A 26,851-nucleotide genomic window follows, 5' to 3' on the forward strand; every position below is an offset into this window, starting at 1 on the left:
AATTTTCAAATATTGGATTATATTATTTTTTCCATTTCTGTTTCTAATCATCTTTTAATAAATTGCTTCCTTTTACACTTTCATTCGCTCTAAGAATTATTGCTTTGGTTCCTCACCACAAACAAAACATTTCAAAAATATTTTTTTCATTAATTGTAAATCCATTAAGAAAATTTCCTTCTTAAGCTCACTTCCTTTTGCCAAATGAAGATCATCAGGACATACTACACATGTCCATAGGGACAGCAGAGCTAATGAATATGTATGTTTTATGTCACAACAGAGCACTCCCCTTGTTCTGCAGTATCGACCTTCTCTTATGTGAGTAAATAACAGGTGAGCACTTGTGCATGAGGATAAATGGGGTTAAAACTGCCATAAAGGGACATACTTTATTCGAACAAAGTGGGAGCACAATAGAGATTTAACTGATGCTGAATTATTTTATATCAAGGCGTTTGAAAATGGTAGAAAATCACTTTGTCCTAAAACACAAGAAAAAGTTACATTGCAAGAGTTATTTCAAATATATTTCCCTCCAATTAACAGCAGTAGCACACTGCGTAAATTCCATTACAATGTAATTTTTAATATATTTTCCACTCATCATACTTTAAAAAAAGTATTTATGTATTTCATGGCTTTATGTATAGCAATAGAAGGTTAAATCTAGATTTATCTAGCCAGCCCTGTTCACCTTACAAATATGAAGTCAAAGCTCAATTTCACAAAGTTTCAAATAACTGTAGTCAGGTTCAACTCCTTACATTCAACTAACAAAATGAAAGAGCAAATTTATATGGGCCATTAACACAATGCTTTAGCTTGCAACCAGGAATATTGCTTTCCTTTTAAAGGAAAAAAGCTACCAACATAGGAAAGGTATGAACAGTTGCTTTACTGAGATTAGAGTACCTCTGCTAATTAGCTAAATGAGAACAAATACTGATTAAAAGTATATATAGAAGTAATCTGATACTCAAGAAAAAAAATCCTTAACCTATCTACAGTGTACAAACCTTTCACAAAATTTGTTTATGTTATTTATGCTTTTTGCTTTTTGGCAATCTGCACATTAATTTTTAATGAAATAGTAAAGAGATGTTGTGTCTCACACTTCGATAAAATATTCTATAACCAGGACTGGTTGACATAGTGCATTAATTCAGTGTCCTTCACTCCTGGGACCTGTGTATAATTTAGTCCAGCCTGAAGAAAATAACTTTGATCTGAAGGCTGGAGAAAAAGCTACATATGAAATGAGTTTTGGTGGGTTTAGTGTTGTTTCTTATATACAAGACGACATATGAAGATAAACTGCTTTAGAATGCTCCTGACGTGGCCCAGGATTAAGAGCAGGGAGCTCTTAGCAGAGCTCATCCACTCTCCCCTTTTTCCCATCATACTAGACACACACCACACACATTTCTCTCTACTATAAGCATCAGAGCATCTAGTGCTGGTGTACACTGTCTTTTCAAAGACAATATTCCGTGTAAAAGGATTGCATTATTAACCTGTACACTTATTTGGTCTCTCCATTAAAAAAACAACTAACCAACAATGTCTATATTACAACATGAGAGATGACGTAAGAAGGGATGATACTACCACATGGAGCCTGAGATTTCCTCCCCAAGGTAGGGAACACCTTAGCTAAGTCATCAAAACTGTACTAATCACACTGTTAGGGAAAACAGAGCTCCGGCACAGCTCCTTCCCGGGCTCGGCTGCATGAGCAGCTGACCCTTCCTTTCCTTCCTGCTCCCCACAAAGCAGAGAAACAAGATTAAAAGCAGAAGCATAACCAAAGAACTGACATCCTAGAAACACTATGCTGAGATAAATCTTTCCCCCACTTAAACCTTTCAATTATTGTATTTCACAAATTCCAAAGATTCTTTCTTGCTCACTCAATAAAACGTATCTGAATTAACTATTGAAGAATGGAATATAGCCAATTTTTTGCATGCTCTTGGTTTGGGACTTACTGTATTGTTTCCTGAGTATTTGAAAGGAAGTAGTTCAGTTAGCTTGACAAATTATCTGGGGGACAGGGAGAGGAGGAACAGAATTTTCTAAAGACAAATATAGAAATCTCTCTGTCTATATATAAACACATTTATGTATTTTACGCACACAGGCACCAAGGCACCAGAGAGAGAATGTCTCAACTGAGAAACTGAACTCTGTGTATGCTGATATTTTTGCCACATTCCTGGAGAGAGTGGGAAGGAAAAAAACCTAATTCCTCATATTAGATGTTGGTTCTTCCTCAAGAAAATGCAAAGTTCATCCTGCAACAGGAAAAGTTTCCTAAGACACACAGTATGTCATTGACAGGGTGCACAGGCATTTTCAGGGAGCAGGAAAAAAAAAGAATGCACTTGTTTTAAAAATAGAAGGAAATGATGGAGCCCAGCTGATAAAATGTCACATTCCTTTGTAGATATCACACAAATTTAGCCATTTCTGTGAACAGCCTTCAAGACACAACAAAAATGCAATGGTCATATCAATAACTAGCTGAGCACTGTTGATAGCTTAAATAACAATAAACTGTGTTATTTTTCTGTAATTTTGTCCACAGTGTTATTGCATATGTAGTCACCAAATGATGAAATACTTTTAAAATTTGCTTCGGGGTACAGAAGTCAAGCTCCACTGATTAGCATCTCAAAGCGCACTACAGGCACACATTTGTATAGCTGAATAATAGCACTTATGCTTGTACGCTGTTGAAAAAAAACCAAAAACCAAACTAACAAAAAAACCCAAAAGAAACTAACAACCCCCCACATACACACACTATTTTTACTGATGCTTGATGATGCACACTGATGAAAGCCCTTTCTCTCACAAAATATATCTCAGCTAACTGTAAGAATTTCAAAGACAAGGTAGAAAGGTAACATCATAAAAAGGAGCCAAAAAAGAGTTTTGGTGCCAGTACAAGATACTTAGACCTCAAGGTTCATGGGCTTGATTCTTCTGTCACTTCTCTGGTTCGAAGTCAGAAAAAGCCACTGAAGTTTACAAGCTATTGCAAAGGAGATATATGTGCCCCACTTTTTACTTTATAATTTTCTTTTAAGGCAACAATTATTCACTAGTTAATTACACAACTAATATTTTATTTCCCAGTATTTGGGGTTTGTGCCATGTGTTTAATAAAAATTCATCACAGAAAATATTTCATTAAAATCTAGATAGAGAGTTCTGATATTTGCTGCACCAGCTAAGTTTCTGATTAATTTCCTATGTCTAATTAGGTGGCATTCAAGCTTTATTGAATGTGAACCTCCCTAAAATTTGTTGCAAACTGGACAGCAGTTTAATTTCAGTCACACTTTGAGACTTCAGTCCAACAACCACTTTCAGAAGCACTGCAACCTGCCATGCGTGTCCCTCTTCTGTCAGTTCTCTAGGTATAATTTATTACAAGGTCTCATTTACAAAAGTCTCCATATAATTTTATGTTAAATGATATAGGAGAAGAGCATCCACATGAATTTAGTATTAAAAATGCTATACACTATCAACAGGAACATAGAATTTTATAAAGTATTCAGCAATTATAAGCTATTAATATTTCTATTAACATTTCTCTTTTCATCCTGAATGTGTAAGTAACATAAAGGAATGACTTAAAAAAAATCTTAACATTAATATAAGTAAACACGCTTAACATAACAAATTAAGCTTACAAACAAATAAATATTCACTGAAGTATACGATATCTGTAGTAAAAATTTCTTAAGATTTGTTTTTACTTCCAAACAAAAAATTTTTAAAGTTAAAACAAAACCCAGGTTGAATTACAAGGTACTGTGAAAGCTGTGAGAGTTTTGCAATTGCATGTAAACGATTTACAGATCTGTAAAAGATTTACAGATAACAATTGAAAGGTGCATTACACTAATCAGAGGAACGCATAACCTCTGCAAAGCAGGTAGGAGTGAATAATTTTAATTTTCTCTCTTCTTACAGCTTTATATTATTACGCAAGGGAAGCAGAGGAAACCTAAATATGACCCTATTTAGATATACTAAATGAAAAGACATTGTAGAATTTTTAAGCAAACAAGATTGTGCTTCCAATGCTTCCCATCTAGTTTTCCAAAGTGTTAAATTGGACGGCTACTTGGACAGCTCTCTATTCATTATTGAACAGTGGAAAGGAAACACAGAGGTGGCATTTTCCTTTTAAACCATCTAATGCCTTGTAGTCGGATTCCAAAGCATCAAGGAGAGATTTTTTCTTTTTTTTCTTTTTTTTTGCAAGACAAGCTGTCGTAATTGAAATGAAGTCTAATCAGACTCATTACTGTTTTCAGCAATTTGCACCACCAAAGATGCTTATTAGGTAACAGTGTTTAATAAACCACTCTTTAGAAAACTACCAGTAATGAGCTCTTAACAGCCAATCTTTAGCGTGAATGTAATGTGAAAAGTGTTCCTAGCGCTGAATAGATTTTCACATTTAGTAGTGTCATAATTAAGCTCAAGGAATTGGTAGCTGTGATGATAGATTTACTGCAATATAGACCTTTTTTCTCCCTGAAAATACATTTGAAAATACTTGGGGTTCAATATTTCCAGAGAAGATTTTAAAACTGCTTAAAAGACTGTGCTAGGCTGGATTACGTCTATAAATGGTACTTAATCAGAGAGTATTTGGGGAATGTACAGAGTACTGCAAGTCCAGTATCATCTACGAAGCATACATAAAGTTAATTCCACCTAGCTTTGTTTGACTGCTCTTCCATCACTTAACAAATTCCAGTCATTAAAATACAAATAAAAAATGTTGTTGTCATCAGCTGAATAATAATGAACAAAAATGGCCAATAAAAGGAGACACTTGAAGAAACACTTGTCAGTTCTCCTTCCACAGTAACAGCTGAAAATGCTTCACAAAAAACCAGAGCAAATTGCTTGGTTTCAAAATAAAATTATGGATGTCTAATATATGTATATATTTGCACACACACACACATACATACAGTTAATGCTGTTTCTCCTGTTTCATATACTATCAACTCCACTACCAACTTAGCAACAAAAATCAAGTTCCTAATGTAAAGAACATCATGGATCTGAAAATGTAATATTGTGACATATATTATTCATAAAACACAGCCAACTGCAAGAGATAAATTTTCATCAATAGAAGGTTCAGTTTAACTAGACGTACACCCTGCTGCACTAGCCATATCAATACTATGACCTAACAAACGCTGAAAGTGGCAAAAAAGAAAATAAATTGCATGTATAACCCTAGCTAATTAAATATCCAGAGTGAATCTTGACGAATAGCTGCTGTTCTCATTGATTCAGGCTTGGTATAATATTTAAAGTTATCAATAAGAAATGACCAAGACTACCTTTTTCTCTTCCACTACAGAAACACATAGGGATGCAAATGTTGTTTTGCTTACTAGAGATTCTGTTGGACAAGGTTTGTGTTGGCAGCCAAGACTTTGGAAAGAAGTGCATAAACACGAGTAACCAATAGTGAAACCACCAACAAAATGATGAAAACCAATATTCTTTAACCAAGATTTTTATATCAGAATTCCATGTTAAGACATTAAGATGAGTTTTTTACTGAAGGAGTGTGCTCATAACATATTTTGCATACTCTAACCCCCAAACTTCAGTATGCAGCTTCTAAGCCTCCGTATTTGTTTGCAGCCTTCTGAGTCAATACAACAAAGAGAATTAAGACTACCAAATTAATGCCAGTTTCATTTGATTTTGTGGTATGTGCTTCTTTGGAAAAAGGAAAAAAATCCCAATACAACCCCATGTCCAGAACTCATTCCCAGATGGGGTTTTGTAGCTTCCAGATCAAAATATCTTCCAGTTTCTTAAATCTGAATGAATTTTTACTCAAATCCAACATTTCTAATGCTGCTGCTGCTTATCCTATCATGCAATTCCAAACTCTGCACCTTTAAGTCACACACTTAGCTTCTCCTCTTTGCAAAATAACCTAACATAAAATACAAAAGAATAAAATAACAGAGACTCCACAACTGCTTTGGACTGCCTCCTCTTGTACTTGTGAATAATGCATTAAACGTCACACCATTTGTGAGTGACAACCTGATGGTCTAAGATGCATAATATGCATTTTGTACTGTTGGTTTTACTAAGCACAGATGCTCTGAAGCATCAATTGTTCATAAGTAAGTCCTTCAATATAATACATTAAGATATTTTTTGTAGTTTAAAACTGAGATTGACAGAAATGTAGCATCCAAAGAGGTGTCGTAGGCATCATTATAAAACCATTGTTACCATCCTTTCTTACTTCTAACATAGAATTAAATCAGGGGAGAACCTTAAGTGGATTCCTTCTGTAGCCTAGCACTATGATGAAAAAAATAAATTAAAAAATCATTTTTCTGCCTCAGATCCATCTGTATTTTATCAAGTCTACAAAACATCAGTCTGCTCACCTAAAATGCTGACCCTGAACAACACCTGACTTTCAATAGAAATTGAGACTTTTCCTTCTGATATCTCTAGACCTGCTTAGCCTGATCACCGAAGTCTTACCTGACTCTTAGAGGAATTTCCATTGAAAAAGTGGGACCTCCCACATTTTACACTACTCTGGGCAGCTGAGATACAATGTCACATATACATGAGTATGGACTAGCATAAGAAATTGTAAAAGCATAGGAAGTCAAAGAAGGAGGTGAAGATATAGGGGCAGATTAAAATCAAGGCAGAATTTGCCACAAAACACTGAATTGGTGAGAAAGAAAAGCAGCAGCCTATAAAAAGGACAATGAGAAGAACCTCAAGACCCACATTTAGGTTAAGATGCTGCCATCAGCCAGAACCTCAGCGGTGTAATGGTTGAAGACTCTCCACAGGGTTATAGCCAAGAAAGAGACAACAGCTCTAGTGGGAGTGTTTGCTGTCATCCAAACCTGAGTCATGCCCTGGAGTTGCTTGTCTCAGGACAACACAACTGAAGTGGCCTAGTAGAATGGCATGGCATGTCTGTGGCAGGAGAGTTGGAACTAGACGATTTTTAAGGTACTTCCAACTCAAACCATTCCATGATTTTTTTGTTTTGTTTTTTGGTTGTTGTTGTTGTTGTTCTTTTGGGTTTTTTTTGAGGAGAAAGCAGCTTGGATGAAACATCATATGAAATTCTTTTACTTGGTGTTCTGCATTGGTTTTTTTCTGGCTTTTTTCAAGGAACAACCCCCTCCCCCCCAAACCCCAAAATAAAATCAATTGTTCCAATATAAGCAACCACTTGTCCAAACAACTGCATACAAACCACCTCTGTACACTGCTGAGGTTACTGTTCTATTATGACACATTTACAAAAGCTACATAATAGATTAGTTTCAGCAGATGAGAACATTTGTCCAACAGAACTGCAATCCTTTGTATTATGGCAGACAATATTCCCTGCACTTCAGACTGGTTTAAACACACAGACGTGCCTAGTAGTTCTTTCTTTAAAGGTAGAGCAGTCTAGTACACAACTTCCCGGAATGAAATTGCTTATGGAAATGAAAGAGGCAAAAGGAACACCATCAGGTCCTATACAATACAGCTGTAGGTTTGTCTGAGGGATGGGGGTTAATAAAGAAAATGCATGTGTAAGTGAGGAAAACATTTGCAGGCTGTGGAGGGATTGGGGTGAGCACAGCAGAATCCAGCAGTCCTTGTCTTTATTTTTCACTGAGTCTATTTTCTGCTTCTCCACTATAGAGCTTTCTATTTATTTTAGGATAACTCTGTATCTTTGTCATTAAACAATCAAGTTCTAATAAAAAACATAATGCAAACAGCCAGTTGTGTAATGAAAAACAAAACAGGGTTGAAGGGGGATTCCTGCCTGATCTCAGCAGCAGATAAGCTTATGCCCTGAAGCACGAGATGGGAAATATGTTCCTCACTATTACAGATTTGATTCTGTATTTGTATTTCACATGGATTTTTAAAGAGACACAATATAGAGCTTTGGTTCAAAGAATGCTCTTCTTTCCATATGTACACATATATAAAGATACACATATATTTATTTCCCCTCCCAGAGTAGAGATGATGTTGGTCTCTAGCAATGACCCAATGTTTAGTCTGGAATATAACCCACAGAAAAATCACACAAACAGAAAAAAAACAAACATGTTTTGGACTATCCCAGCACAGACTGTATCAACTGCAATCCCAAATGCATGTTGTTTTGAGAAATTCTAAGTGACGTTTTTTTCAGAAACCTTTCTGATGCACTGTAGTATACTGCAATATTATTTATGGCTAGAGAATGACACAGTTTTATTCACAAAAAGGTAAAAAACATTCATTTAATTGCTTTTATACTCATGCAATGTTAACAGTTTATTCATTGGCAATAAGATAGGAGATCTCCTACAACAGACACGGACCTTTCTTTCAGGTGCATCTTCCCTCTTGTATCTTATATGACCTTTTTCTTACCTCCTCATTCCCAAGTTCTTTACATGCATTTCTGCACTGTCCTCTATCTCAAACTTAAAGCTGTGCCAAATCAAGAGCAGCAGTGCTAAAAGGTGGTCAGAAAATAGGACAGCAAAGGTTTTTGAAGTGAACAAAGCAGCATCCTGTTCCTTCCTCCTATCAAGCATGTTTCTGGTTTCTTCATGTACTGAAGGCCAGGTTGAGAGATTGCCATTCAAGTTCTGGACTTTAACTCTGCAGACAAAGCACCTTCAACATGATCACTCCCAATGGCTTGTGAAACTCATGTGGAGAGATCCCGTCTCAGTCTCTGTCAGCACACTTGTTGAGTGGCCAGTGAATACCTAACCCACCATACCAGTATATGGGGTTAGCTGTTCTGAAGATAAATCTAGTATTGAAAATAGAGAGTAGGAATAAGGAAATCACATTTATGAGGACTTTAGAAACTTCAGTCCACAAAAGACAAGAAAATGAGGCAGAACCTTTATACTCAAGTATTTGCTAAATACTTTCTAAGCTTAAGAAAGACTTCAATTTGTCCATGGGATTATATAATTTTTTTTTTCTTAGTTTTTGTTTGGGGTTTTTTTTTAAACTTCACATTGTTTTCATTATGCAGATAATTATTTAGGCAAGTTAATGACACTAAGATCTGGTGCCACCTTTTCATGAATGCATGCAAAACATTTAAAAAAACATTCTATATTTTATTTAATAAAAAATGCCTTGAGCTGTATCCATGTCTTTTTCATTCTATGTATTAAACAGAGTTTGCCATGACTGAACTAAAACGCACTTGATAAAAATGGTTAGAGGGCACAGGCTGATATTTAAGAGGTAAGGTTGCACCAAAGTAGCTTTGATGGGCCATTTCGTATTGAGGATAACCAGCAATGACATTTCTTAAAAAGGTCTGGATTGCTAAAGAGGAGGAAAGCTCTTAATGCATCAATGAAAACTGCTGCTGAGCATGACTGCTTTTTTTAATATTTTGACTATTTTCAAAGGAAAGACAGTCATGGTACAAATGTTTTTTCAATAAATCTCTGGTGAGTACCAGGCACTTCCAAGATCAGTTACACAGCATACTCTTAAAATGATTAAACTGTCTCTCACAGCACTTTAAATGATAGACTGTCCAGAAAAAGCACAAGTGCCCCACAAATTAGGAATTGTAGCAGTAGTTGATAAGTTAGAATGAGCTCTGGGGCGTTTTAGGACACACCTCACCCTCATTACTGGGCTGCCCCTCTTGGAAAAATGCTTCCCCTTGTGTAAGGTCATTTAACTAGATTAAAATATCTCACTGTAATGTTACCTCTTGATAACACCTGACATACTTGGGTATAGAAGTGCTGGTTACAGGATGAACAATGAGCATACTTTTATATGCACTGCATAAAAATACCACCTGTGTGATTTAGTTGAAAAGGAAAATTTAATCTATATTTCTGGGATGGCTCTATCCAAAGTCTCAAGTCGCTCTGACAGAGAATTTAAATTGTTTGAGCAGTTCCCCTGCTTCCTTCTTCAAGTTGTTATGAATGTCTGTAATTTAGGCCTCTGTGTTGCTAACATGCATGTGGATATCTCATTAGACATATGAATAAAGCTGCATAATTAGGTAGTGGTATAATTTGTTGTCTCCAACTCTTTCTTCCACTTCCCTTTCCTGATGCTCCTTGAAGAAACTGTGATTTATGTTGGTGGCAGATCGTGACACTGTTATTCTCAGAAATACCCTTTGCCTGAGTTTTCTCTGAAATTAGTCACAAAAATTAAGCTTCCTAACAGTCACCAAGGATAGGGATATACTGTGCCAACTCCTCCACCACCCCCATGTGGGGGGACTGTGATTGCTAGGATGGGAATTTGGGCAGGTAACCACATGGTTAACTATGCTTATCCTTTCATCTTCCAAACTGACAGAGACTTCTTTAAATTCTCAGAACTCCTTGTTTGACAATTTCTAAATGTGCCCAAATGTGCACCAAGTTCATCTCTATTAACAGGAAATGAAACTGGAAAAAAGAGGCTCTCCTTGTGTTGACTGCAGGCATTTCAGATTTCATGGCAGCCCGTGTCTTCCCAGTGCCTTTCACATGGAAGAGATAATGTGTGTGAAGAAAAACAAAATTGTAGGTTTAGTAATGTCAAAATCCGATTTATGCCAAAATAGAGATGTCAACAATAGCAGAATAAGTGACAAGTGTTAAATTACCCAAAGAAGTACATTCTGTAATTATTTACCTCTCTGGCACATGATCCTTAACAACCTCCAGACCTAAAAGGAAGAGCAGGAGCCATGTACATTTTGAAATTCAGCACTTTTTTCTCTTTTTGTTTTTGAGAAAATACTTTTTGCCCCAATTTTTTTTCTTTTTCTTTTTTTTTTTTTTATAATAGAACTAAGTGCTACCAACATAATTTTAAATAAAATGTCAGCAGCAAGCCCCACAGCTGAATATGCTGGGAGCTGAGTATACAGTCATCTGCAAATGGACAACTTTAATTTGATTCCTGGCACCACTGGCCACGCTGAGAATTCTTCTATCTCTTCACACCAGGGGTTTGCTCTTTTAAGCATTGCTCCCTGAAGGGAAGGCAAAACTAGAGAGAGAGGATTTCCAATGACCCTGCACAGATGAATGAATGTGTCAATGGTGAATATTGGTTCAGCTTTGAAATAGGGAATCCTGCAGTGGTTTCTCTGCTTCATCCCCACTAGTGAGTTCCACTGTGGACTGCAATGTGTAGGAGGCCTTTAGGGGACAGATAATAAATGGGTGCGGTGAGGGGGGGGTGGGGGGGGGAGGAATCAATAAAATGATTTAAGAATAAGAAAAAGGTATTTCTGTAACTACTACCTTTAAATAATTTCTTAAATCTCAGAGATATGAATTTCTTTGGCATAGCTGGTAACACAAATTGGTTTCAAAAAAGCTCAAATAATAAGGGGTCCTTGCCAGACTACCAACATTAAGGCACATATTTAATTTTGATGGGTTCCCATTTGTTCACTTATTTGTTTCTGGTGTAAAGATGATGTAAAAACAGTAGTGAAATTGTGAAATTTTTAAATTGCTCTCCTTTCAGGGTGAGCTTGTTCTTCTGATTATGACTGACTTTACAAGAAAAACAATGACATGCACAAACTAAACATGGAAAGGAAAGATGCCTCTTCTCACCTCCATAACTCTCCTATAACTCAGGGAAACACAAGAATGTTTGTCTAAGCAGCCACAGAATACACATTTACTTCTACAAGCTTTTTAGTTCATTTTCATTCAACTACCTATCAATCAATCAATCCCACTATGACACAATATAATTTCCTAATTGTGCCAATATTCATGGTTATGGCACTTTTTAAATGCAAAGAACACATATTTCAATAAGACAGAAGTCTAATTATTGAAACATGATTTAGAAAAACATTTCTCCAAGGCCATTTCTTTTATGAATTCCAGTTCTTTGAAATTGCCATATAATTGAATCTCTATAGCAAAATTTATATAAAAGAATAACATAAGCTTCCAGTAAAGAAGGTTGAATTGTTAAATTCCCAGTAAATGTTGCTTTTTCCTCTGTTAGGTCTACAACTGTTTACTTTTTTTCTCAAAGCAAGCTCAATCTATTCAAAGCGAAACATACAATTTTGCAACACTGTTAAGAACTACAGAAGAGCAAGTGTATCTTTTTTCTTTTGCATGCCATAACTTTAACATGTAGGAAAACCCAAACCAACAAACAAAAAACCCCACCCAAACTCCAAACAACAAAACCAAACCCCTTCAAGCCCCCCAAAAAACAACCAACCAACCAAACCCCAAACAACCTCCCTCAGAAACTCTACACAGGTTTCTATAGCTTTGACAATAAGGCTTGCAGTCAATTACTTCTAAAGTTGAATGCATGCTCTTTAAATATAACAATCATATGCAAATTAAAGTTTCTCATTATATAATTGCTAACAAAATATTTACATTTACCCCTAACGTAGTGAGAATAAACAAAAAAGAAAGGATCTCTAAAGGGACAGGACAACTTTAGTCATTAATACAATACGCAGATACTGAGTATTTTTGGATACTTGGGGGTATTAGCTATACATTTCATAGATAGCATCAGATATTGCTGTTTCAGCTAAAAAAGAATTTGAGTAATCGGATTTATATAGTCTATAGCATTTCCTAAGGATGCTGCCTGGGATTTGCGTCTTTTTAAACAGTTGAGATGTCAATATTCTTTTAAGACTGGTTTTTAAATACCGAGCAACTTCATCATGAAGAGCTGTGCTAATTTCCAATTATGTAAAAATTAATTTGTTTAATCAAGCTACAAGAAAGACAAGAAGTTGAACTGGAAAAATTACATCACATTAAGTAAAGGATTATTACTCACAGGAAATATTTTCAATGTCAGACAGCAGAAACAAACTATACATCTTACAGGAAGTCTATGTGCCTGTTTCTCCTGCCTGACTAGTTTTTTGAGAGCAATCCAAAACAACAGCAAAATGAACTCTAAATAATATCTTATTTTTTAATTTTGCTTTAGTCATAGCCAAAGAAATTTTCAGGAATAAGGCTTAAATAAATAGTTAACTTTTAAAAATATGTATTTCTTTTTTTATATGGTTAAATGCACAGGAAAAGGAAAGGAGATCCCTGACAAGTTGCTCTACCTCTTGTCTCAGCAATGTCTAATAAAAAAGGATATTAGTTCATCTGGCCTACTCTCAGGATATGGTAATAAATGTTTCCCTTTTAAAACACATTTGCAAACTTGTAAAAAAAAACCTTGATGTTTTTATGCTATCATAATGCATGAAGTCCTTTCATTTTATTATTCATGATCATTATCAAGTAAATTCTGTTGCAAAAAAGGGAACAAAATTTTGCCATAATTTTGGGATGATAGCAGTACAGATGAGAATTGCTCCTATAACCTCCTTCTGAATGGTGATATATGCAAAATAATCCAAAATGAGTTGCTTTCCAGTCCCTTCACAGACTACTTGACATCCACTGCTCAAGTGTTTCAAACCTTCAGTCGCTGACTGTAATAGTGCACAGATGGAACAATATTTATTCTGTCAGTGGAAACTAATTAGGGTGACACTAACTCTGAACATTATATCAGAAGGAAAAAAAAAAGGAAAAAAAAAGAAAAATCACACTTTACACAGTATGGCACATGATCTGTGAGTTTACAAATAAATATTATAAATTTTAATATATTTCTGTTAGATGGGAGGCGTGACCATCTTTGCTATTGCTGCTGCACATGGCAGCCAGAGAGGGGGTTGCAGAGCCATGTCTGGATTTGTGCACAAATACCCCATCTCTACTGTTAACCCACTTCATGTTAGAAACTGCATTCCAACAACTTCCACTCCACCAGAAGAGTAAGTCAGACTTCCATATTATTTCACGTTATTCTTCAGTCAGCCACACTGCCCCTGTCACCCTGAGGTCACCCCCCCCCCCCCCTCAGGCTGCAGACCTGCAAGTCCTACCTTTGCCAATGTCATAAGTTGGGCAGAAACAAACTCAAGTCATACAATTGGCCGGCCCCAGAATTCTGCTTCTCTTCCTTAACTCCAGCTGCAGGTTGGCTGCCCTTTAGAATAAAAGATCTCATTTGGCAAGCTATCATGGCTGATATACATATGCACCCTCCACCCAAGGACTGGCTCACAGCTGCTGAAGACTCAAGTTCACACATATGACGTCAAGACACAAAGTAGTGATTTTCAAAACCTCATTAAGGATCTAAACCTGGATTTGTTCTCTCCAAATAGCTTTACGTCTTCTTGACTTTTCATGTTCATGAGCTCGAATAAACTGGTTCACAAATGCTTAATATTTTGAAGACCTCCACGGTACAGCTCAAATTCACAAGATTATAAGCACAGCATAGAGGAAGGTAGTTTGCTTTTAGATCCAACTACCCATCTAAGCATCTTTCAGCACTATTTTCTTTAAATGAATGGACATGTAAGGGGGGAATCAGGTTTGATATGCATATGTATTTGTGTAGATTCACCATTCTAAGTTCTTACTGTATAATAACTCTAAATTTTGTAGTGAGGGGAAAGAAAGTATATGCTTTAACCAATGTTGATTTCTGTAGTTTGAAATAACAAATTAATCAAGACCTATAAAAATCAGATGAAAAAAGTATGTTAACTACCCACAGTTAAGCAAGTGTTAACATTTGTGAAGTAAGACATCATAAAAATGTCATCCCATTAATTCTGTTAATATAACATCAACTGAGAAGAAACAGAACTGCCTGAGAAGGTGCGATCTCAAAAGCTTCTTGTCTGTGCACTGGCATGATTCCCTGGAGGTGTTTAAAAAAAGAGATTTGGAAGTGACACTTTCTGTATTGGTAGTGTTCTTCACTTAGCATCTCTCAGCAACTAGGAATGTCCTGTTAGAGAATTTCACTTTGGCTCCATTCGTATTACACAAAAAGTAATGATAGTAATGAATATGCTTTTCATAAACCAGGTGGGACAGTTAAGCAAACACTTCTTCAACAGTTTCATCCATAGCCAATAAAGGATATTGTCTATGTCTACAAATCTGGCTTTCCTTTGATCAACGAGACTAATTCTGAAATTTAATTATTTTAATTTGAAAACATATTTTTAAAGCATCTTCTAAAAAGAGACACTAAATGTGCTCCATAAGCTTTGTTTATTTATTCATATTCATGTCACACCTCAAAGGCTACCAAATCGCAAACATACATTTTAAAATAAAATATTTTTTTGCAAACTTAATTCAAATGCAGGGCACAACATAATGAATAAACTTGCAAAAATGATGAAGTGCATCTTACTTCTAACTGATAATATCTACTGTGGATGCCAGATAGCATCTCTGCTGAAACCATACCTTGCCTTGACAATAAAGCTGGAAGTTACTCAAGTGTATTGTAGCCAACTGTCAGGTTTAAAAACAGTCACAACATCCTATTAGTGGCATTCAGCCAATCTCTTAAAGAACACAATGACCCGAACTTTATTCTGAAAACTCAGTTTGAAAGCAAATCTATTCCCTAAAGTAATTTTCAGCACTGCTTAAAAAGCTTGGAAAAATCAGATTAGAGTAAACCAGGTTATGTAGATGTTATGAGAATGTAACTTCTAAAAATAACTTTATGGATCAATTCAAGTAAAATTCAAATACAAAGATCTCACCTTTCACACAGCCCTGCAAATCTATGTTCTATAATTCTGGTTCCAAACTCTCAGATTGGTACAGTCTGTATACTAAGCATAGCGTTTAGAAAGCCTAGGATATAAAACAACTCCTGTGCATTGAAGATTTATGCCTTGAGAGGCTTATGTGAACACATTACACACTGTATCTGATAGAACTGATGCACTGCATGCTGTGTTTGAAATGACTATGAATGCCTAAGAAAAAAAATATTCTCTCAGATAAACAGGCATTAATATCTATTAGTATGATCTGTAACAGGGCACAGATTTCCTTCACTTATTTAGAATGCAGTATTTCCATAAATGTTGTAAACTTCCATGAGAAATAACACTGAATCTTACAGATGTATGAAGCTAAAAAAAGAGATACAGCCAACAAATGAGGTGCGACCATTGAAAGCTTGCCATAATCACAGAAAATGCACCCAGGTAAATGCTTAATAGAAACTCCTATGAACTAACTGGAGTGACATATAATCAATGAAACTCCTATTAAAGCATTATTAAGATGTAACCTTGTTTATTCTAAGTAATATAATGTACCCACTCACACCTAAAAGGCATCCATGCACTAGCCAGCCTATCACAGAAATGATCAGATATAGTCTAAAGGAAAATATTCACAGATACTTCAGGAAAGGAAGCATACACCAGTACTTCAATACATTTAGTCCAGAAAAGAATCTAAATGTTATTAATTTATGACAGTATATATTGAACTTATTCTTTCCAAACAGCATTGACTAAATGTCTCTGTAAAATTGATTCCAAGAGATAGCAGTTTACTACTTTGTGTATTCAAATTAAGTTAGTGCTTAGCTAAAATATCACATGCAAGGAAGAAATTGAGTTAGTCTCAACATGTGGCTAAATAAGATAACTTGTTTCATGCACAGAAACTCTACAGACTTATTTGTCTGCTGATTCATGACATCTGGCTTAAAACTGTAGCACTAGGAGATTTATTCAGGAAAAGTACTGTGCTTAATTTCACTTTCACTGCGCTAGTGAGGAAACCTACATCAATTCAAAGCACCACTTACCTTATTCACACTAGAACTGAGTCTTTGAAAGGATTTTGCTAACATGGAAATTAAGGATCAGATTTCTTTGCACTCTTATCACACAGCTGTACCACCAGGAAAAGATATACTCTCAGCTTCAAGAAACATTTAAATGATTTAAATGAAGCATACTTCTGTGTTCAACATTTTTGGTGCTACCTATAAAGTCAAAATTATGTCTATGCCAACAAGCTTAAGCATGCCAATACGAATATAGCAGATACTTTCCCAGGGCAAGTACAAACTAAGGAACATTTGCAATTTCTGTTGTAGCCAGTTTTCCTCAGGATCATCACCAGATTCCCACTGAAAACACTGACTGCTATTCAGCTTGAAATCATAAGTTTTACCTTTGAACAAGGTCATTCTCAGAGGTAGCACACAGTGAAGGGAAGATAATAGTCATGTTGTAACCATACGTAATATAGCAGAGAATAGGGAAAAACTTCTAATTGTATTTATCTGACCTCTATCTGCAATGTTGCTAAATACATCAGAAGATGCAAAACTAGTAAATAAAACAGCAGAATGTTCCTCAGTATAAAATAAATCTCCTCAAATACATCAACTCAAAGGAAAAAGAATCACAGAATGAGTCAGGTTGGAAGAAACCACAGTGGACCATCTGGTCAAACCTCCCTGCTTAAGCAGGGCCATCCCAGAGCACATGGCACAGGATTGTGTCCAGACAGTTCTTGAGTATATCCAGGAGATATTCAAGGAGACTCCAAACCACCTATCTGGGCATAAAAGTTGTCATGGCATTGCACAGATTGTAATTTTAAAATTTTACTTTCCATACCTACAATTTTCAGGCTATTCCCTCTTTGAAAAAGATGCTTCTGGTGGAGTAAAAGAATTTCATCATTACTCTACTTATTTATTTCTTTTCTGCAATTTCCTTATTATAAATACCTGTGTTAGCACTGAAAGCATCTGAACTCTCTTTTTTAATTAGTTATATGTAAAAAATTTCCTTATATAAATTACTCTCTGCAGTATTTCTTTATTCACCTGTTCTGTGCGATAATGTAGTACTGTGGCATAGGAAAATGAATAAAACCCTTTTGTGGCTAAAAATACACATATGTTGTTCTTTTGTTAGCTTTCCTTCTTTTCCTTCAACCTAAACCACAAGACATTTTGACTTATAATTGAATTTTAATTTTTTATGTTTGGTTTATGATATTTGTTTCTTAAATCACTTCAGAACTCTGCAGAGGCGATATACACCATCAACATCTGCTCAAAATAACTAGACTGTAATCCAGTGGAATTAAATACAGTTGTGTTTTGATGCTAAAATAATCTTGTAAATACAGCTTCGTTGAGAAACAGTGGTAAGAAAATCTCAGAAGGCTCAAGCAAAATCTATTTTGTTCAAAGAAGTATCCTAAAAAATTCTTTTTTTCTACTAAAAACTATTTTCCTTTTTCCTCCCTCTCCATGCAAAAGTTATTCATTTAGAACAGTCTGGTTTTACACCTCAAGAGGACAGAGAACAGAGCATCCTGAAGGTGCAGAGAGAACAGCAGCGTCTTTCCTCATAGTAAAGACTGCAAGGTACAAAGAGGATGACTTTGGTATGAACCATTTGTGGAGAATAATTGTGAACATGTAGAATGAACAAAAACTAGGACAGTGTGTTTTCATCAGGTATGCAGGAACAACATTCCCAGTTCTATAAGACCCCAGTTCTCACACAGAGCCTGGGACAGTGATTCACTTCAGAAAAAGCAAAATACTTTCCTTCCTCCTCTCCATTCTATACCATAACTCAGAGCAATTGATTTCAAAGTAGGCAGAAGCCTGGGAAACTTAACAGCTCAGACATAAATCTTCATCCCCAACACTTCCCACCTGCCATGATTATTATTGGTCATTCTTACTAATTAAGAAGAAAAAAACCATTTCTTACCTGTAGCTGTGGGGGAAAAATATTTCCTGTGAGACATACAGATGGGAACTTACTCAGCAAATACTATTTCTCTCCAGAAATAACTTCTTACACCAACAAACTAGGTGGGCCAGGTCTCAGTCTCCAGCCCTGGGGACAAGTGGCACAAGTATGGAGGTTACTGGCCTTGAGTCTACACCTGAGTGCTTGTCCTGGCTCTATTTAGTTTATATGGTATAGCCTAGGAGAACCCAGAGGAACAGCAAAACTTCGATGAATGTCACTGACATTAACTTACTTAGTAATGACAGTGAAATATCTATGCTAACTTCCTATTATTACACATTCTTCTTTTTTTCATGTGTAAGACGCGTGGTAGGTCAATTTAAAACAGTGAACAATATTCCACTTTTCTTGAAGTTGTCATTGGAAATAGTCATGGTTAAAAAAAACCAAAACACTCCAAAACAAAGAAAGAAATATCTACCAAAAAACCCAGAGGATGACTCCCTTTCAGAAAGGTAATTTTTATTTTCTGCAATACAATTTGCATCTACACACCATTTCCCTAAATTTCTATTGAGATGTCTCTTCTTTCTTTGTTAATGAGCACACATCTATGCATATATTAGTGATACACTAGAAAAGAAAGGAAGACTGTTGGGAGAGCACATATTTTCAGCATCTGGATTCGATTCCAAGGAAGGGGGAAATCAAGAAAACAGGGACAGGATAACGGCTTAAACAAAAGAGGGGGGAATATGATGGACATCTAGCAGAAAATATTAATTTTGATGCAAATAATCTTCAATTAGATGGCATCATTCATGAATAGACTCATTAGCAAACTGGATCCAATCAGTAAGAAATGCATTTAAGGTTTGTTGCTCTGACTAGTTGTGTTCTTAAACAAAATAGTAAAGTTTGGAGTCTGCACAGTGTAGAATAAGCTATTTTGCAAGAGAGCAAAATACAGCAAAACAGCAGGCAGGTTGAGAACACATATACCAAAATGCATGTGTTCTTCAGGAAAAACAAAGATAGACAGAAAGGGGTGTCTGGTGACATTATAGACTGTGAAGACATAAAAATGGATAGGTTGGCTAAAATACTCAGGTCATGTCAAAATAATAGTCATAGAAGAAAAGAATAAAGTGTGCTGAAGCAGTTGTAGAAATTATGAATTACAACTGCACGATTTCATCTGAACTGGTGAGAATTGAGGGGGAGTCAACAATATTTAAGGAGGCAAAACAGATAAATTGACCCAGACAATAGTTTTTCTATTAGTTCAAGGATTAAATACATGTCTATATAGCAGAAAAATGGGTTGCAGTTCACAACGGGTTGATGAAAGGTAATTTATGCCAAACTAATTTCTTTGATAATATGGCTGATTTTAAGCAAAGGAAATTACTGAATGATCTAACTCTCCATCAGCATCTCTCTCTCTCTCTCTCTCTCTCTCTCTCTCTCTCTCTCTCTCTCTCTCTCTCTCTCTCTCTCTCTCTCTATGTTACCTTATGTATTAACATCTGGAAAAACAGGAATTAGTAAATAGACTGTAAATTAGTTAGGGAAATACTAGAGATATAATGACAGACAGTACTGAATGGGCATGTCCTGAACTGAGGGAAGCTTGGTTAATGAAGCTCCTCAGAGATCAGTTTGCAAAACTTCCCTAAAGTCATGAGTGAATATGAATATGACATAAGTAGAAACACAGAGCAGAAGCTTTCAGATTACACAAAATTAGGAGGCAGCACCAGTAGAAAGAAAATCAAAATATCACAGAGGTAAAATATTACGTTCCATGTAACAAAGGTAAAGAGCAGAAAGTAGTACTATCGAGTATAAGCTAACAGTGAATAAAATTGCTACAAGTTGAAATTTAATCACAAAGAAAAGAGTAAGGAAAAAACCTTGAAATGTATAAGCTGATTGGAAGATGTATATTCACCAACTGATTTGAAATGTATATGGAAACAAGCTTGCAGTTGCAAAATATAAACAGAATCTTTTTTTCTCCAGAAAGTTGTAATGCCATTGCACAGTGAAAACTCACCAGAACTGTAATTTTGATTTTCTTCAGGGAAGATTAATTTAAACTGGAAAAAGAACAGGGAAGGACTTTCGGGAGGACACTGGGAATGAAGAGTGTACAGTCACAGAGAATAGAAGACACTGGCTTGTTCTACCCTGCCAAGATTGAACAGGAGAATGACTCTTCTGTAAAAAGATAATCGGCAAACCATATACACTGGAGATGAACCATTAAAGTCAAAAAGACAACATTGGCACAAAAACAAACAAGTATAAAACAGTCATAAATATTTTTATGCTACAAATTAGAAGATTTGTAACTCCCAGGACAGTAACATTATTGAACAGCCAACCAGAGTCCTGAAGGACAAAAATAATTAGCTCATGTTAAGACACAGCTTTATCATTTTATATTATAATATATAGTGACAGTAGCAGACTAGACTTCGAGATTCCCTAGGCCTTTATGTGTTTTATATACCCCTCTCAGAAAGGTTACAGAGCTCTTCTTAGCCTGCTGAAAACTGGTGGGACTAGGCCAGTGAAAAGAACATTAAGAGAGAGACAGGAAATATTAACTTAGCACAGGGCTACACTAAGGAATGCACTATGGCTTCCAAACTGGGCCCAGCTCCTCTATGTGGACCTCAGAGAATAATCAAAGTTCATTTCTGATTGTGCATGTCTATATGGGGGTGTATTTCAAGATGATTCTGAGTAGGGAAAGGAGTAAATAGAAATATGAATAAATTTCAGCTCAGTCCTTCAGCATAACTCACTTCCTTGGCCCAAGTTACCTAAAGGTTAAGCTCAAAACAACATTGCAGAGTCCTGCATTCCTACCACATTCATGGCAAAACTGTTACTTTTTAGATATAAACTGCCTACTTCGCTTCTACTTCTTCATTTTTGCCCTTTTTTCCTTTCTTTATTTTAACTAATAATATTTTAATATTTCACTCGTGCTTTCAAATATTAGCACTTACACTACTGTATGATAAAATTCTGCTAGGCTACATGCAAAGACCTCCAAATTATTAATTATGTAACGTGTTTTTTCTGTTAGTTGGATTTTTTGCTATGGCTTTTTTGTTTTGTTTTGGTTTTTTTTTTTTAAATAGTTATCTTCAAATAGTACATTGTGAAAATAGAGATGGTGAAAAGTGGTTTTCTTTTTACGAACTTCAAGCATGTGGCAGTGATGAAATGGGTACAGCTGTCCTTTAAGGACATTGGCAATTATTGTCATCATACCTCCTGTTAGGCAGTCCAAATTGCTTAAAACTTTGATAATGATTACTTGACTGCATTTAAATGAAGGTCGTTTACCCTTCCATTCCCTACTTATATAGCATCTTTCGGGCAACACGCCTCAAGGCCCTTTCCAAAGAACACTAATCAGTACACAAAATTATATTGAAGCAAATAACCTTGTCACAAATTCCATTACGCAGTAAAAGCTAAATAAAAAATAATAGCTTTCCTGTCTATATTTAAAAATATATATCCACTTAGTGTCAAGCTTTTCAAGTAGAAGAGAATGCCACAGAAGAGCACAGATCATACTGCACAGCAAGGAAATGAAAAGTAAACTATTGCTACAACACACTTGACCCATACTTGCACTACCTTAGCAATACAATGGGCAATTGCAAAAATCAGTTTTCTTAAAATACTGCCTCATTTTAAACTCAAAAATTTTCAGTGGGAATTTCAAAGGAAGCTATGCCCAAGGGGGCCAACCAGCCAGAGGAAGAGAAATGGCCTTGTCTTGCAATAACTGAAGGTTTGAGTGAGGCAAAATTGGCATCAACTTGTCATTTACTTAAAAGAGAACTGTAACTGTTTTCCTCAGCTTGCCAGTTCAAATTGGAAGAAGGATTTCTTCCCATAAATAAAGGTACTTCCTTCTTATCTATGTACACATACAAGCTCCAACACTAGCTCAAACAGGTGAATGTACTTCCCTTGCCCGCAAGACTAGACAGGAGAAAGATGACTGATAATGTCACTCCCATTTCACAGTGGCCTTGCTGGCTACTTACTGGTAACACAAAAATATCACGTAAAAACAGACTGGAAATTACCTTTCCTCCTTAACCAAACCAGTGATTTGATCCCCTTTAGTGGCAAACTCAGCTCTTGTCACAAGTCTGGAACACAACAGAAACTGCAGAAAAACTACACACAAGACACTAAAATAACAAAAACCTTAGTTTACTGATAGAAGTAGCATAGTATTATCTGTGCCGTAAAATATCACACACACCACAAAAAGCCAGCGATTGCTCTTGCAGATATGTTCAGTGGTAGTTTCTCATCTGAAAAACCAGAAACCAAATGAAAACAACTGCAACCCTTCTGTGAAGAGAAGTGAAGAGAGAAAACATTGAAAAAATCAGAGGGCAAGAGGCACTCCATATCCTATCTAGTTTAACTTCTTTTTTGGATGACAGAAATGTAACAGGAAAGGGGTAAAAAAAAAAGATTAAATGCAGAGGGAAGCAACAAAGACGTCCAGAAATAAGACAGACTTACTCAAAACTCTTAGCAGAGTATTTTCCTTACTGCTGATTTTAGCTTGAAGAGGTTGAGAAAATAAAATACAAATTAAAGAAGAGAAAAAGAACATTTGGAAAACTAATTTGAAATTAGAGACAAAACAATTGAAATACAAATAAATAGAATTCTCACTGCATAGTAATCCACAAGATGCCTGTGTTTAAAGTAAGGAAACAGTATTTGTTCAGAGAGTCCTAGCTGCCAACATTTGAACAGATTTTGGCATACTTGTATGTGATCTTTTCACATACAAAAACAAACAGATTTTTCTTGTGGAAGCCACAAACCTCTTCTGCATTTTCAACTGAAATGATTTATTGGCCAATTGACACTTCTTGAATTAATTCTTCTTCAAGTATAACCTAGGAAATTCCATCTCCTGTCAGTTACGTCAAATTTGACAGCCTCAGGTGAAATTTCTCCTTTTTTAATTATTTTATTATCCCATTAATTCTCTGAGTCCATTAGTAACATTCCCATGTCTCCCTCTGAAGAATTTCTCTTTTTTTTTGATGTCCTTTCTTTTGAAGAACCCCAAATAAACAATGTTCTCCCTTGGCAATCTCTTTGCTGTACTAAATATGTTTTACTACCATCATTTGCCTTTAGAAACTAACTTGTAGTTATGCATCAGTTTTTCTCCACCTTCCCTTTAGTGACAATTCCAGAAGGAACAAGCAAAGTGATCCACTCAGAGGCAGAGATGTCTGATTTTTCCTGCTGTGTGCTATGCTAGTTACATACACATGTTCCCTCACCCAGGCCAACAGAGTACTTTTGCAAATTGTATCCTGCAAATCACGTCTTACCTCCCTATTGTTCCTCTATCACAATAAAAGGAGAAATTCACCACACTGAAAATCTACAGACTGAAAAATCGCTGTGTGTTTTGGTGGCCACACTGAAGGAAAGGCCATATAGTACAGATACCACTCTCAAAACTGCTGGTCCCTGGGACAGGCTGCCCAGGGAGGCTGAGGAACCTCCATTCCTGGAGACTGTCAAATCTCAACAGGACACTGACCTGATCACTGACCTGATCTAATTTAGAATTAGTTGTGCTCTGAGCAAAAATTTGGGGTCCCTTCCAACCCAACTTGCTTTCTGTGAATCACTTAAGAATAACTGATCATTCCAGAAATACAGCACAGTACCTCAAATCAGCTGTGCGCTGAATTCCCCATTGGATCTTGTGCTGTCATTTTTTTTTCCCTTACATTTTGATACCAGATGCAAGATGTACAGAGACTGGATCTCTTCTCCCAGCAGTATTGCCAGGAGATACAGGGGACTATTCAGCTTCTCTTCTACTGTAGCCATTTTCATACAAATTGTGAGAACAGAGAAGGGGGCTGGATCACACTGAAATGGGAAGTCTATCTCAAGGCAATACATACGACAATCATCAGTACAGTGGCTATCACCTGAAATGGGATAAAACATGAAAATATCCATTGTTTTGGATAATTCCAGAAGGATAATGGTCAACGAAGCCAAATAGAATGTCACCACCTTCGCCAAATGATCCACGATTTTTCGGGAACACAGGTTTTGGTAGGTTTAGAGAAGGTATTAGATACCTTAGGGTATATTGCTCCCTTCCAACACTGCAGGCAAAAATGGACCTTGCCTTCCCCAAGTCGATACACAACCTAGAAATGCTTCTGTCAGTCTAGAAATGACTGAGTCTTCCCTACTTCTGCTAAATTTTGTCAAGAATACCTTTATTTCTGCTGACTGAATTAGAGGAATAAACTTCATCTTCTTCAAGACCTCCATGTCCTCTTTCAACTCAGTTATGACAAATTATCAAACCATTCTGTTTCCCAGTGACAATGAGCCAGTGCTTTTGGGGACAGCTCCTGCTCACAGCATTAGAGAGATGATTTTAGACACAACTGGAAATGGCAGAGTCCCTTTGGGGCTGGCTTTCACCAGCCTAGTATCTAATACAGAATAAATATGCTAAGAGCTCCAAGTGTAGTATGTTCGAATAAAAAGGAAAAGAATAAGAAATACATCTATTAATGGCAGTACAATGAAAATAAAAAACCCACTCAAAAATAAGTAGCAAATCAATTAAGCACAAAATCTGAGAGAACAAAGAGGTGCTCAAGGGTACCAAGTGCCTAATCCTAGAAAGTTCATTCTTCAAGATATTGAACATCACAGCACTGAGTTGGCAAAATAAGTATATAAATCACTGCAAAACCTTGTTTGTTTTCCAGTAGGAACATGCCTACCCTGAAGTTAAATTGGAATTTCTTGAATTTGGGTTTAGTGATCAAGATAGCAGCTTGCTAACTTTGCTCTTACAAAATGCTTTTCCTTCGAGAAGATTCATTTTGGTAAAGTCTTCCACAATGGCATTTCCTCTGGAACTAATTAAAGGATAAAATTTTTCCTAATCATATTTTTAAAAGCTGATATTTAAAAATTGTAGGGATACAATTAATTTTTAGAACTTTAGGCCAGGCTGTCAGAATAATACAGCATAATACCCTAAAAAATGAACCAATTATAAGCCTCAAAAGGAGGCCAACATTCTACAGTTTTTGAAATTTTTTAATAATTCTAGACAAGGAATTAATTTTTAAAAGAAAAAAATTTTATAAAGGAAATACCATTCAACACCATTCAGTACCATTAAACTCTTGAATATTATCCACTCAGGAAGAAAAAAAAGTAAAGTTTTATGGTTGAGAATGCAGTGATTATTTTGATTATTTGACAATTGCAGAAGTAGGCAGATTTATTTTTTACTTTGCTACAAATGTGATATATATATTACTGTCCCTGCCACAAAAGCTCTAAGAGCCTGACTAAAGATTCCACATAATTCTCACAGTATCATCTTCATTGTTGTACAATGTGGTATGTCAACTATCATGCCTCTCAGCTGCTATCATATGATAGATACTCTGTCTTAAAGGTGGTCACCACAATGATGCCACTTCTGGAGTAGAGTGACATGTGCTATTAACACATGGCAGATTATGATCCCTGTGCAGAAGAATGCTGTCTTATCTAAAAGTACTACTGAAGAAATACAGGTGATCTTAAGTAAAAGACAAACATGGCAGCTTCATGACAGAAAAAACAAACCCTGTAACTCAGAACTATAAATGTCTAAGACTATAACTACTTATGATCTCACTTATTTTAAACCTTATATATCCAGTTGCAAGGTACTTACTACACTGTCTGGAGAACTGGTTTAAGATAGCTCAGTGGGACTTAGAGCATCCAGACATAAACTGGCTGAACTGTTAACCTGAAAGTAACCATTCAGCATTGCCCTAGAATTAATTAGTTCCACTTTAACATGGAAAAGGGTTTCAGTGGGAAAAGTGCCCGAATAAGAACCATCAAAGCAGACCTCTGGCAATCACCAGAGAGCATGAGTATTAATCTATCTGATTAATCTGTTGAGCTGTAATAGTTCCTCAGGGCAGCATGATGAGTTGGTGAATGAACATGGTGTCATTCTTTCGGCCCCTTCTCCAGAAGGATATAGGTCTGCACAAGGCAACAGCAGTGCTTCCTATTTTCCCTGAACTGGAGAAG

General features: G+C 36.0%; 1 protein-coding gene across 4 annotated transcripts in view; it reads right to left on the reverse strand.

The window, feature by feature from the left end:
• FIGN (fidgetin, microtubule severing factor) overlaps positions 1–26,851 on the reverse strand; it is a 102,921-nt gene that overhangs the window by 17,607 nt on the left and 58,463 nt on the right. The window contains exon 1 of one of the 4 annotated variants that reach the window (XM_071562437.1): positions 14,000–14,104. The exons of the other annotated variants lie outside the window; for them this stretch is intronic. The gene's annotated coding sequence lies outside the window, so the exon portion shown is untranslated. Of the gene's footprint in view, positions 1–13,999; positions 14,105–26,851 lie in introns of those variants that run through there. 4 annotated transcript variants of the gene reach the window in all.

Source organism: Pithys albifrons, chromosome 8, assembly GCF_047495875.1.
Source record: "Pithys albifrons albifrons isolate INPA30051 chromosome 8, PitAlb_v1, whole genome shotgun sequence".
In the NCBI taxonomy this organism is placed as follows: domain Eukaryota; kingdom Metazoa; phylum Chordata; class Aves; order Passeriformes; family Thamnophilidae; genus Pithys; species Pithys albifrons.